This window comes from Danio rerio, chromosome 21 (assembly GCF_052040795.2).
Source record: "Danio rerio strain M-AB ecotype USA chromosome 21, GRCz13ab, whole genome shotgun sequence".
NCBI lineage: Eukaryota > Metazoa > Chordata > Actinopteri > Cypriniformes > Danionidae > Danio > Danio rerio.
The window spans coordinates 27,258,880-27,272,226 of record NC_141041.1 but is presented as its reverse complement, the minus strand read 5'-3'; the positions used below and the strand labels follow the sequence as shown (position 1 = coordinate 27,272,226).

General features: G+C 63.8%; 1 long non-coding RNA gene across 1 annotated transcript; it reads right to left on the bottom strand.

Annotated features, from left to right (window-relative positions):
- Positions 1–1,391: 1,391 nt before the first annotated feature.
- Positions 1,392–9,314, bottom strand: LOC147838842 (uncharacterized). The gene is made up of 5 exons (XR_015520912.2): positions 8,477–9,314; positions 7,544–7,648; positions 2,415–3,137; positions 1,944–2,140; positions 1,392–1,852 (listed from the first exon to the last, which is right to left on the bottom strand). It is a non-coding gene; the product is annotated as an uncharacterized LOC147838842 (long non-coding RNA).
- Between the last annotated feature and the right edge of the window lie 4,033 nt (positions 9,315–13,347).

Below are 13,347 nucleotides of genomic sequence, written 5' to 3'. Positions count from 1 at the left end.
AGGGCCAGGGGGCACCCTGGGGCCTATACTGCAAGTCCAGGGAGAGAGGTGGACCCCTGGGTAGCTTGCTGGGATCAGAGGCCCCCATGTGGAGTGCTAAGGGGCACCCTTGGGCCTACACTGCAAGTCCAGGGAGAGAGATGGACCCCTGGGTAGCTTGCCGGGGTCAGAAGCCCCTAGGTGGGGTGCAAGGGGGCACCCTGGGGCCTATACTGCAAGACCAGGGAGAGATGTGGACCACTGGGTAGCTTGCTGTGGTCAGAGACCCCTAGGTGGAGGGCAAGGGGGCACCCTGGGGCCTATACTGCAAGTCCAGGGAGAGAGGTGGACCTCTGCGTAGCTTGCTGGGGTCAGAGGCCCCTAGGTGGAGGGCCAGGGGGCATCCTGGGGCCTACACTGCAAGTTCAGGGATAGACATGGACCCCTGGGTAGCTTGCTGGGGTCATAGGCCCCTAAATGGAGTGCCAGGGGCACACTGGAGGCCTATACTGCAAGTCCAGGGAGAGAGGTGGACCCCTGGTTAGTTTGCTGGCCTCATGGGCCCTTAGGTGGAGGGCCAGGGGCACCCTGGGGCCTATACTGCAAGTCCAGGGAGAGAGCTGGTCCTCTGGGTAGCTTGCTGGGGTCAGAAGCCCCTAGGTGGGGTGCAAGGGGGCACACTGGGGCCTATACTGCAAGTGCAAGGAGAGAGGTGGACCCCTGGGTAGCTTGCTGGGGTCAGGGGCCCTTAGGTGGATGTCAAGGGGGCACCCTGGGGCCTACACTGCAAGTCCAGGGAGAGAGGTAGACCCCTGGGTAACTTGCTGGGGTCAGGGGCCCTTAGGTGGAGGGCCAGGGGGCACCCTGGGGCCTATATTGTAAGTCAAGGAAGAGATGTGGACCCCTGGGTATCTTGCTGTGGTCAAAGGCCCCTAAGTGGAGTGCCAGGGGCACCCTGGGGCCTATACTGCAAGTCCAGGGAGAGAGGTGGACCCCTGGGTAGCTTGCTGGGGTCAGGGGCCCTTAGGTGGAGGGCCAGGTGGCACCCTGTGGCTTATAATGCAAGTCCAGGAAGAGAGGTGGACCCCTGGGTAGCTTGCTGGGGTCAGAGGCCCCTAGTTGGAGGGCCAGGGGGCATCCTGGGGCCTACACTGCAAGTCCCGGGATAGACACGGACCCCTGGGTAGCTTGCTGGGGTCAGGGGCACCTAGATGGAGGGCCAGAGGTAACCCTGGGGCCTATACTGGAAGTCCAGGGAGAGAGGTGTACCCCTGGTTAGTTTGCAGGGCTCATGGGCCCTTACGTGAAGGGCCAGGGGCACCCTGGGCCTATACTGCAAGTCCAGGGAGAGAGCTGGTCCTCTGGGTAGCTTGCTGGGGTCAGAAACCCCTAGATGGGGTGCAAGGGGGCACCCTGGGGCCTATACTGCAAGTCCAGGGAGAGAGGTGGACCCCTGGGTAGCTTGCTGGGGTAAGGGGCCCCTAGGAGGAGGGCCAGGGGGCACCCTGGGGCAAATACTGCAAGACCAGGGAGAGACGTGGACCCCTGGGTAGCTTGCTGGGGTCAGGGGCCCTTAGGTGGAGGGCAAGGGGGCACCCTGGGGCCTACACTGCAAGTCCAGGGAGAGAGGTGGACCCCTGGGTAGCTTGCTGGGGTCAGAGGCCCCTAGGTGGAGGGCCAGGAGGCACAATGGGGCCTATACGGCTGGTCCAGGGAGAGAGGTGGACCCCTGGGTAGCTTGCTGGGTTCAGAAGCCCCTAGGTGGAGGGCCAGGGGGCACTCTGGGGCCTATACTGCAAGATCAGGGAGAGAGGCGGACCCCTGGGTAGCTTGCTGGGGTAAGAGACCCCTAGGTGGAGGGCAAGGGGGCACCCTGGGATCTCCACTGCAAGTCCAGGGAGAGATGTGGACCCCTGGGTAGCTTGCTGGGGTCAGAGGCCCCCAGGTGGAGTGCCAGGGGGCACCCTTGGGCCTACACTGCAAGTCCAGGGTGAGAGGTGGACCCCTGGGTAGCTTGTCGGGGTCAGAAGCCCCTAGGTGGGGTGCAAGGGGGCACCCTGGGGCCTATACTGCAAGTCCAAGGAGAGAGGTGGACCCCTGGGTAGCTTGCTGGGGTCAGGGGCCCTTAGGTGGAGGTCAAGGGGGCACCCTGGGGCCTACACTGCAAGTCCAGGGAGAGAGGTAGACCACTGGGTAACTTGCTGGGGTCAGGGGTCCTTAGGTGGAGGGCCAGGGGGCACCCTGGGGCCTATACTGCAAGTCCAGGAAGAGATATGGACCCCTGGGTAGCTTACTGGGGTCATAGGCCCCTAAGTGGAGTGCCAGGGGCATCCTGGGGCCTATACTACAAGTCCAGGGAGAGAGGTGGACCCCTGGGTAGCTTGCTGGGGTCAGGGGCCCTTAGGTGGAGGTCAAGGGCGCACCCTGGGGCCTACACTGCAAGTCCAGGGAGAGAGGTGGACCACTGGGTAGCTTGCTGGGGTCAGGATCCCTTAGGTGGAGGGCAGGGGAGCACCCTGGGGCCTAAACTGCATGTCCAGGGAGAGAGGTAGACCCCTGGGTAACTTGCTGGGGTCAGGATCCCTTACGTGGAGGGCAAGGGGGCACCCTGGGGCCTACACTGCAGGTCCAGGGAGAGAGGTAGACCCCTGGGTAACTTGCTGGGGTCAGGGGCCCTTATGTGGAGGGCCAGGGGGCACCCTGGGGCCTATACTGCAAGTCCAGGAAGAGATGTGGACCCCTGGGTAGCTTGCTGGGGTCATAGGCCCCTAAGTGGAGTGCCAGGGGCACCCTGTGGCCTATACTGCAAGTCCAGGGAGAGAGGTGGACCCCTGGGTAGCTTGCTGGGGTCAAGGGCCCTTAGGTGGAGGGCCAGGTGGCACCCTAGGGCCTATAATGCAAGTCCAGGAAGAGAGGTGGAGCCCTGGGTAGCTTGCTGGGGTCAGAGTCCCCTAGGTGGAGGGCCAGGGGGCATCCTGGGGCCTACACTGCAAGTCCAGGGATAGACACGGACCCCTGGGTAGCTTGCTGGGGTCAGGGGCACCTAGATGGAGGGCCAGGGGTAACCCTGGGGCCTATACTGCAAGTCCAGGGAGAGAGGTGGACCCCTGGTTAGTTTGCTGGGCTCATGGGCCCTTACGTGGAGGGCCAGGGGCACCCTGGGGCCTATACTGCAAGTCCAAGGAGAGAGGTGGACCCCTGGGTAGCTTGCTGGGATCAGAGGCCCCCATGTGGAGTGCTAAGGGGCACCCTTGGGCCTACACTGCAAGTCCAGGGAGAGAGATGGACCCCTGGGTAGCTTGCCGGGGTCAGAAGCCCCTAGGTGGGGTGCAAGGGGGCACCCTGGGGCCTATACTGCAAGACCAGGGAGAGATGTGGACCACTGGGTAGCTTGCTGTGGTCAGAGACCCCTAGGTGGAGGGCAAGGGGGCACCCTGTGGCCTATACTGCAAGTCCAGGGAGAGAGGTGGACCTCTGCGTAGCTTGCTGGGGTCAGAGGCCCCTAGGTGGAGGGCCAGGGGGCATCCTGGGGCCTACACTGCAAGTTCAGGGATAGACATGGACCCCTGGGTAGCTTGCTGGGGTCATAGGCCCCTAAATGGAGTGCCAGGGGCACACTGGAGGCCTATACTGCAAGTCCAGGGAGAGAGGTGGACCCCTGGTTAGTTTGCTGGCCTCATGGGCCCTTAGGTGGAGGGCCAGGGGCACCCTGGGGCCTATACTGCAAGTCCAGGGAGAGAGCTGGTCCTCTGGGTAGCTTGCTGGGGTCAGAAGCCCCTAGGTGGGGTGCAAGGGGGCACACTGGGGCCTATACTGCAAGTGCAAGGAGAGAGGTGGACCCCTGGGTAGCTTGCTGGGGTCAGGGGCCCTTAGGTGGATGTCAAGGGGGCACCCTGGGGCCTACACTGCAAGTCCAGGGAGAGAGGTAGACCCCTGGGTAACTTGCTGGGGTCAGGGGCCTTTAGGTGGAGGGCCAGGGGGCACCCTGGGGCCTATATTGTAAGTCAAGGAAGAGATGTGGACCCCTGGGTATCTTGCTGTGGTCAAAGGCCCCTAAGTGGAGTGCCAGGGGCACCCTGGGGCCTATACTGCAAGTCCAGGGAGAGAGGTGGACCCCTGGGTAGCTTGCTGGGGTCAGGGGCCCTTAGGTGGAGGGCCAGGTGGCACCCTGTGGCTTATAATGCAAGTCCAGGAAGAGAGGTGGACCCCTGGGTAGCTTGCTGGGGTCAGAGGCCCCTAGTTGGAGGGCCAGGGGGCATCCTGGGGCCTACACTGCAAGTCCCGGGATAGACACGGACCCCTGGGTAGCTTGCTGGGGTCAGGGGCACCTAGATGGAGGGCCAGAGGTAACCCTGGGGCCTATACTGGAAGTCCAGGGAGAGAGGTGTACCCCTGGTTAGTTTGCTGGGCTCATGGGCCCTTACGTGGAGGGCCAGGGGCACCCTGGGCCTATACTGCAAGTCCAGGGAGAGAGCTGGTCCTCTGGGTAGCTTGCTGGGGTCAGAAACCCCTAGATGGGGTGCAAGGGGGCACCCTGGGGCCTATACTGCAAGTCCAGGGAGAGAGGTGGACCCCTGGGTAGCTTGCTGGGGTAAGGGGCCCCTAGGAGGAGGGCCAGGGGGCACCCTGGGGCCAATACTGCAAGACCAGGGAGAGACGTGGACCCCTGGGTAGCTTGCTGGGGTCAGGGGCCCTTAGGTGGAGGGCAAGGGGGCACCCTGGGGTCTACACTGCAAGTCCAGGGAGAGAGGTGGACCCCTGGGTAGCTTGCTGGGGTCAGAGGCCCCTAGGTGGAGGGCCAGGAGGCACAATGGGGCCTATACGGCTGGTCCAGGGAGAGAGGTGGACCCCTGGGTAGCTTGCTGGGTTCAGATGCCCCTAGGTGGAGGGCCAGGGGGCACTCTGGGGCCTATACTGCAAGATCAGGGAGAGAGGCGGACCCCTGGGTAGCTTGCTGGGGTAAGAGACCCCTAGGTGGAGGGCAAGGGGGCACCCTGGGGCCTCCACTGCAAGTCCAGGGAGAGATGTGGACCCCTGGGTAGCTTGCTGGGGTCAGAGGCCCCCAGGTGGAGTGCCAGGGGGCACCCTTGGGCCTACACTGCAAGTCCAGGGTGAGACGTGGACCCCTGGGTAGCTTGTCGGGGTCAGAAGCCCCTAGGTGGGGTGCAAGGGGGCACCCTGGGGCCTATACTGCAAGTCCAAGGAGAGAGGTGGACCCCTGGGTAGCTTGCTGGGGTCAGGGGCCCTTAGGTGGAGGTCAAGGGGGCACCCTGGGGCCTACACTGCAAGTCCAGGGAGAGAGGTAGACCCCTGGGTAACTTGCTGGGGTCAGGGGTCCTTAGGTGGAGGGCCAGGGGGCACCCTGGGGCCTATACTGCAAGTCCAGGAAGAGATATGGACCCCTGGGTAGCTTACTGGGGTCATAGGCCCCTAAGTGGAGTGCCAGGGGCATCCTGGGGCCTATACTACAAGTCCAGGGAGAGAGGTGGACCCCTGGGTAGCTTGCTGGGGTCAGGGGCCCTTAGGTGGAGGTCAAGGGCGCACCCTGGGGCCTACACTGCAAGTCCAGGGAGAGAGGTGGACCACTGGGTAGCTTGCTGGGGTCAGGATCCCTTAGGTGGAGGGCAGGGGAGCACCCTGGGGCCTACACTGCATGTCCAGGGAGAGAGGTAGACCCCTGGGTAACTTGCTGGGGTCAGGATCCCTTACGTGGAGGGCAAGGGGGGACCCTGGGGCCTACACTACAGGTCCAGGGAGAGAGGTAGACCCCTGGGTAACTTGCTGGGGTCAGGGGCCCTTATGTGGAGGGCCAGGGGGCACCCTGGGGCCTATACTGCAAGTCCAGGAAGAGAGGTGGACCCCTGGGTAGCTTGCTGGGGTCATAGGCCCCTAAGTGGAGTGCCAGGGGCACCCTGTGGCCTATACTGCAAGTCCAGGGAGAGAGGTGGACCCCTGGGTAGCTTGCTGGGGTAAGGGGCCCTTAGGTGGAGGGCCAGGTGGCACCCTAGGGCCTATAATGCAAGTCCAGGAAGAGAGGTGGACCCCTGGGTAGCTTGCTGGGGTCAGAGTCCCCTAGGTGGAGGGCCAGGGGGCATCCTGGGGCCTACACTGCAAGTCCAGGGATAGACACGGACCCCTGGGTAGCTTGCTGGGGTCAGGGGCACCTAGGTGGAGGGCCAGGGGGCACTCTGGGGCCTATACTGCAAGATCAGGGAGAGAGGCGGACCCCTGGGTAGCTTGCTGGGGTAAGAGACCCCTAGGTGGAGGGCAAGGGGGCACCCTGGGGCCTCCACTGCAAGTCCAGGGAGAGATGTGGACCCCTGGGTAGCTTGCTGGGGTCAGAGGCCCCCAGGTGGAGTGCCAGGGGGCACCCTTGGGCCTACACTGCAAGTCCAGGGTGAGACGTGGACCCCTGGGTAGCTTGTCGGGGTCAGAAGCCCCTAGGTGGGGTGCAAGGGGGCACCCTGGGGCCTATACTGCAAGTCCAAGGAGAGAGGTGGACCCCTGGGTAGCTTGCTGGGGTCAGGGGCCCTTAGGTGGAGGTCAAGGGGGCACCCTGGGGCCTACACTGCAAGTCCAGGGAGAGAGGTAGACCCCTGGGTAACTTGCTGGGGTCAGGGGTCCTTAGGTGGAGGGCCAGGGGGCACCCTGGGGCCTATACTGCAAGTCCAGGAAGAGATATGGACCCCTGGGTAGCTTACTGGGGTCATAGGCCCCTAAGTGGAGTGCCAGGGGCATCCTGGGGCCTATACTACAAGTCCAGGGAGAGAGGTGGACCCCTGGGTAGCTTGCTGGGGTCAGGGGCCCTTAGGTGGAGGTCAAGGGCGCACCCTGGGGCCTACACTGCAAGTCCAGGGAGAGAGGTGGACCACTGGGTAGCTTGCTGGGGTCAGGATCCCTTAGGTGGAGGGCAGGGGAGCACCCTGGGGCCTACACTGCATGTCCAGGGAGAGAGGTAGACCCCTGGGTAACTTGCTGGGGTCAGGATCCCTTACGTGGAGGGCAAGGGGGGACCCTGGGGCCTACACTACAGGTCCAGGGAGAGAGGTAGACCCCTGGGTAACTTGCTGGGGTCAGGGGCCCTTATGTGGAGGGCCAGGGGGCACCCTGGGGCCTATACTGCAAGTCCAGGAAGAGAGGTGGACCCCTGGGTAGCTTGCTGGGGTCATAGGCCCCTAAGTGGAGTGCCAGGGGCACCCTGTGGCCTATACTGCAAGTCCAGGGAGAGAGGTGGACCCCTGGGTAGCTTGCTGGGGTAAGGGGCCCTTAGGTGGAGGGCCAGGTGGCACCCTAGGGCCTATAATGCAAGTCCAGGAAGAGAGGTGGACCCCTGGGTAGCTTGCTGGGGTCAGAGTCCCCTAGGTGGAGGGCCAGGGGGCATCCTGGGGCCTACACTGCAAGTCCAGGGATAGACACGGACCCCTGGGTAGCTTGCTGGGGTCAGGGGCACCTAGATGGAGGGCCAGGGGTAACCCTGGGGCCTATACTGCAAGTCCAGGGAGAGAGGTGGACCCCTGGTTAGTTTGCTGGGCTCATGGGCCCTCTCATGGAGGGCCAGGGGCACCCTGGGGCCTATACTGCAAGTCCAGGGAGAGAGCTGGTCCTCTGGGTAGATTGCTGGGGTCAGAAGCCCCTAGGTGGGGTGCAAGGGGGCACCCTGGGGCCTATACTGCAAGTCCAGGGAGAGAGGTGGACCCCTGGGTAGCTTGCTGGGGTAAGGGGCCCGTAGGAGGAGGGCCAGGGGGCACCCTGGGGCCTATACTGCAAGACCAGGGAGAGAGGTGGACCCCTGGGTAGCTTGCTGGGGTCAGGGGCCCTTAGGTGGAGGGCAAGGGGGCACCCTGGGGCCTACACTGCAAGTCCAGGGAGAGAGGTGGACCCCTGGGTAGCTTGCTGGGGTCAGATGCCCCCAGGTGGAGTGCCAGGGGGCACCCTTGGGCCTAAACTGCAAGTCCAGGGAGAGAGGTGGACCCCTGGGTAGCTTGCCTAGGTCAGAGACCCCTAGTTGGAGGGCAAGGGGGCACCCTGGGGCCTTTAATGGAGGTCCAGGGAGGGAAGTGGACCCTGGGTAGCTTGCTGGGGTCAGATTCCCCCAGGTGGAAGGCCAGGGCGCACCCTGGGGCCTATATTGCAAGATCAGGGAGAGAGGTGGACCCCTGGGTAGCTTGCTGGGGTCAGAGACCCCTAGGTGGAGGGCAAGGGGGCACCCTTGGGCCTACACTGCAAGTCCAGGGAGAGAGGTGGACCCCTGGGTAGCTTGCTGGGGTCAGGGGCCCTTAGGTGGAGGGCCAGGTGGCACCCTGGGGCCTATAATGCAAGTCCAGGAAGAGAGGTGGACCCCTGGGTAGCTTGCTGGGGTCAGAGGCCCCTAGGTGGAGGGCCAGGGGGCATCCTGGGGCCTACACTGCAAGTCCAGGGATAGACACGGACCCCTGGGTAGCTTGCTGGGGTCAGGGGCACCTAGATGGAGGGCCAGGGGTAACCCTTGGGCCTATACTGCAAGTCCAGGGAGAGAGGTGGACCCCTGGTTAGTTTGCTGGGCTCATGGGCCCTTACATGGAGGGCCAGGGGCACCCTGGGGCCTATACTGCAAGTCCAGGGAGAGAGCTGGTCCTCTGGGTAGTTTGCTGGGGTCAGAAGCCCCTAGGTGGGGTGCAAGGGGGCAACCTGGGGCCTATACTGCAAGTCCAGGGAGAGAGGTGGACCACTGGGTAGCTTGCTGGGGTAAGGGGCCCCTAGGAGGAGGGCCAGGGGGAACCCTGGGGCCTATACTGCAAGACCAGGGAGAGAGGTGGACCCCTGGGTAGCTTGCTGGGGTCAGGGGCCCCCTAGGTGGAGGGCAAGGGGGCACCCTGGGGCCTACACTGCAATTCCAGGGAGAGAGGTGGACCCCTGGGTAGCTTGCTGGGTTCAGAAGCCCCTAGGTGGAGGGCCAGGAGGCACAATGGGGCCTATACTGCTGGTCCAGGGAGAGAGGTGGACCCCTGGGTAGCTTGCTGGCTTCAGAAGCCCCTAGGTTGAGGGCCAGGGGGAACCCTGGGGCCTCTACTGCAAGATCAGGGAGAGAGGTGGACCCCTGGGTAGCTTGCTGGGGTCAGAGACCCCTAGGTGGAGGGCAAGGGGGCACCCTTGGGCCTACACTGCAAGTTCAGGGAGAGAGGTGGACCCCTGGGTAGCTTGCCGGGGTCAGGAGCCCCTAGATGGGGTGCAAGGGGGCACCCTGGGGCCTAAACTGCAAGTCCAAGGAGAGAGGTGGACCCCTGGGTAGCTTGCTGGGGTCAGGGGCCCTTAGGTGGAGGTCAAGGGGGCACCCTGGGGCCTACACTGCAAGTCCAGGGAGAGAGGTGGACCCCTGGGTAGCTTGCTAGGGTCAGGATCCCTTAGGTGGAGGGCAAGGGGGCACCCTGGGGCCTACACTGCATGTCCAGGGAGAGAGGTAGACCCCTGGGTAACTTACTGGGGTCAGGGGCCCTTAGGTGGAGGGCCAGGGGGCACCCTGGGGCCTATACTGCAAGTCCAGGAAGAGATGTGGACCCCTGGGTAGCTTACTGGGGTCATAGGCCCCTAAGTGGAGTGCCAGGGGCACCCTGGGGCCTATACTGCAAGTCCAGGGAGAGAGGTGGACCCCTGGGTAGCTTGCTGGGGTCAGGGGCCCTTAGGTGGAGGGCCAGGTGGCACCCTGGGGCCTATTATGCAAGTCCAGGAAGAGAGGTGGACCCCTGGGTAGCTTGCTGGGGTCAGATGCCCCTAGGTGGAGGGCCAGGGGGCATCCTGGGGCCTACACTGCAAGTCCAGGGATAGACACGGACCCCTGGGTAGCTTGCTGGGGTCAGGGGCACCTAGATGGAGGGCCAGGGGTAACCCTGGGGCCTATACTGCAAGTCTAGGGAGAGAGGTGGACCCCTGGTTAGTTTGCTGGGCTCATGGGCCCTTACGTGGAAGGCCAGGGGCACCCTGGGGCCTATACTGCAAGTCCAGGGAGAGAGCTGGTCCTCTGGGTAGCTTGCTGGGGTCAGAAGCCCCTAGTTGGGGTGCAAGGGGGCACCCTGGGGCCTATTTTGCAAGTCCAGGGAGAGAGGTGTACCCCTGGGTAGCTTGCTGGAGTAAGGAACTTCTAGGAGGATGGCCAGGGGGCACCCTGGGGCCTATACTGCAAGACCAGGGAGAGAGGTGGACCCCTGGGTAGCTTGCTGGGGTCAGGGGCCCTTAGGTGGAGGGCAAGGGGGCACCCTGGGGCCTACACTGCAAGTCCAGGGAGAGAGGTGGACCCCTGGGTAGCTTGCTGGGGTCAGAGGCCCCTAGGTGGAGGGCCAGGAGGCACAATGGGGCCTATACTGCTGGTCCATGGAGAGAAGTGGACCCCTGCGTAGCTTGCTGGGTTCAGAAGCCCCTAGGTGGAGGGCCAGGGGGCACCCTGTGGCCTCTACTGCAAGATCAGGGAGAGAGGTGGACCCCTGGGTAGCTTGCTGGGGTCAGAGACCCCAAGGTGGAGGGCAAGGGGGCACCCTGGGGCCTCCACTGCAAGTCCAGGGAGAGAGGTGGACCCCTGGGTAGCTTGCTTGGGTCAGAGGCCCCCAGGTGGAGTGCCAGGGGGCACCCTTGGGCCTACACTTCAAGTCAAGGGAGAGAGGTGGACCCCTGGGTAGCTTGCTGGGGTCAGAGACCCCTAGTTGGAGGGCTAGGGGGCACCCTGGGGCCTTTAATGGAAGTCCAGTCAGGGAAGTGGACCCTGGGTAGCTTGCTGGGGTCAGATCCCCCTAGGTGGAGTGCCAGGGGCACCCTGGGGCCTATACTGCAAGTCCAGGGAGAGAGGTGGACCCCTGGGTAGCTTGCTGGGGTCAGGATCCCTTAGGTGGAGGGCAAGGGGGCACCCTGGAGCCTACACTGCATGTCCAGGGAGAGAGGTAGACCCCTGGGTAACTTGCTGGGGTCAGGGGCCCTTAGGTAGAGGGCCAGGGGGCACCCTGGGGCCTATATTGCATGTCCAGGGAGAGAGGTGGACCGCTGGGTAGCTTGCTGGGGTCAGGGGCCCTTAGGTGGAGGGCCAGGTGGCACCCTGGGGCCTATAATGCAAGTCCAGGAAGAGAGGTGGACCCCTGGGTAACTTGCTGGGGTCAGGGGCCCTTAGGTGGAGTGCCAGAGGGCACCCTGGGGCCTATACTGCAAGTCCAGGAAGAGATGTGGACCCCTGGGTAGCTTGCTGGGGTCATAGGCCCCTAAGTGGAGTGCCAGGGGCACCCTGGGGCCTATACTGCAAGTCCAGGGAGAGAGGTGGACCCCTGGGTAGCTTGCTGGGGTCAGGGGCCCTTAGGTGGAGGGCCAGGTGGCACCCTGGGGCCTATTATGCAAGTCCAGGAAGAGAGGTGGACCCCTGGGTAGCTTGCTGGGGTAAGATGCCCCTAGGTGGAGGGCCAGGGGGCATCCTGGGGCCTACACTGCAAGTCCAGGGAAAGAGGTAGACCCCTGGGTAACTTGCTGGGGTCAGGGGCCCTTAGGTGGAGGGCCAGGGGGCACCCTGGGGCCTATATTGCAGGTCCAGAAAGAGATGTGGACCTCTGGGTAGCTTGCTGGGGTCATAGGCCCCTAAGTGGAGTGCCAGGGGCACCCTGGGGCCTATACTGCAAGTCCAGGGAGAGAGGTGGACCCCTGGGTAGCTTGCTGGGGTCAGGGGCCCTTAGGTGGAGGGCCAGGTGGCACCCTGGGGCCTATAATGCAAGTCCAGGAAGAGAGGTGGACCCCTGGGTAGCTTGCTGGGGTCAGAGGCCCCTAGGTGGAGGGCCAGGGGGCATCCTGGGGCCTACACTGCAAGTCCAGGGATAGACACGGACCCCTGGGTAGCTTGCTGGGGTCAGGGGCACCTAGATGGAGGGCCAGGGGTAACCCTTGGGCCTATACTGCAAGTCCAGGGAGAGAGGTGGACCCCTGGGTAGCTTGCCGGGGTCAGGAGCCCCTAGATGGGGTGCAAGGGGGCACCCTGGGGCCTAAACTGCAAGTCCAAGGAGAGAGGTGGACCCCTGGGTAGCTTGCTGGGGTCAGGGGCCCTTAGGTGGAGGTCAAGGGGGCACCCTGGGGCCTACACTGCAAGTCCAGGGAGAGAGGTGGACCCCTGGGTAGCTTGCTAGGGTCAGGATCCCTTAGGTGGAGGGCAAGGGGGCATCCTGGGGCCTACACTGCAAGTCCAGGGAAAGAGGTAGACCCCTGGGTAACTTGCTGGGGTCAGGGGCCCTTAGGTGGAGGGCCAGGGGGCACCCTGGGGCCTATATTGCAGGTCCAGAAAGAGATGTGGACCTCTGGGTAGCTTGCTGGGGTCATAGGCCCCTAAGTGGAGTGCCAGGGGCACCCTGGGGCCTATACTGCAAGTCCAGGGAGAGAGGTGGACCCCTGGGTAGCTTGCTGGGGTCAGGGGCCCTTAGGTGGAGGGCCAGGTGGCACCCTGGGGCCTATAATGCAAGTCCAGGAAGAGAGGTGGACCCCTGGGTAGCTTGCTGGGGTCAGAGGCCCCTAGGTGGAGGGCCAGGGGGCATCCTGGGGCCTACACTGCAAGTCCAGGGATAGACACGGACCCCTGGGTAGCTTGCTGGGGTCAGGGGCACCTAGATGGAGGGCCAGGGGTAACCCTTGGGCCTATACTGCAAGTCCAGGGAGAGAGGTGGACCCCTGGGTAGCTTGCCGGGGTCAGGAGCCCCTAGATGGGGTGCAAGGGGGCACCCTGGGGCCTAAACTGCAAGTCCAAGGAGAGAGGTGGACCCCTGGGTAGCTTGCTGGGGTCAGGGGCCCTTAGGTGGAGGTCAAGGGGGCACCCTGGGGCCTACACTGCAAGTCCAGGGAGAGAGGTGGACCCCTGGGTAGCTTGCTAGGGTCAGGATCCCTTAGGTGGAGGGCAAGGGGGCACCCTGGGGCCTACACTGCATGTCCAGGGAGAGAGGTAGACCCCTGGGTAACTTACTGGGGTCAGGGGCCCTTAGGTGGAGGGCCAGGGGGCACCCTGGGGCCTATACTGCAAGTCCAGGAAGAGATGTGGACCCCTGGGTAGCTTGCTGGGGTCATAGGCCCCTACGTGGAGTGCCAGGGGCACCCTGGGGCCTATACTGCAAGTCCAGGGAGAGAGGTGGACCCCTGGGTAGCTTGCTGGGGTCAGGGGCCCTTAGGTGGAGGGCCAGGTGGCACCCTGGGGCCTATTATGCAAGTCCAGGAAGAGAGGTGGACCCCTGGGTAGCTTGCTGGGGTCAGAGTCCCCTAGGTGGAGGGCCAGGGGGCATCCTGGGGCCTACACTGCAAGTCCAGGGATAGACACGGACCCCTGGGTAGCTTGCTGGGGTCAGGGGCACCTAGATGGAGGGCCAGGGGTAACCCTGGGGCCTATACTGC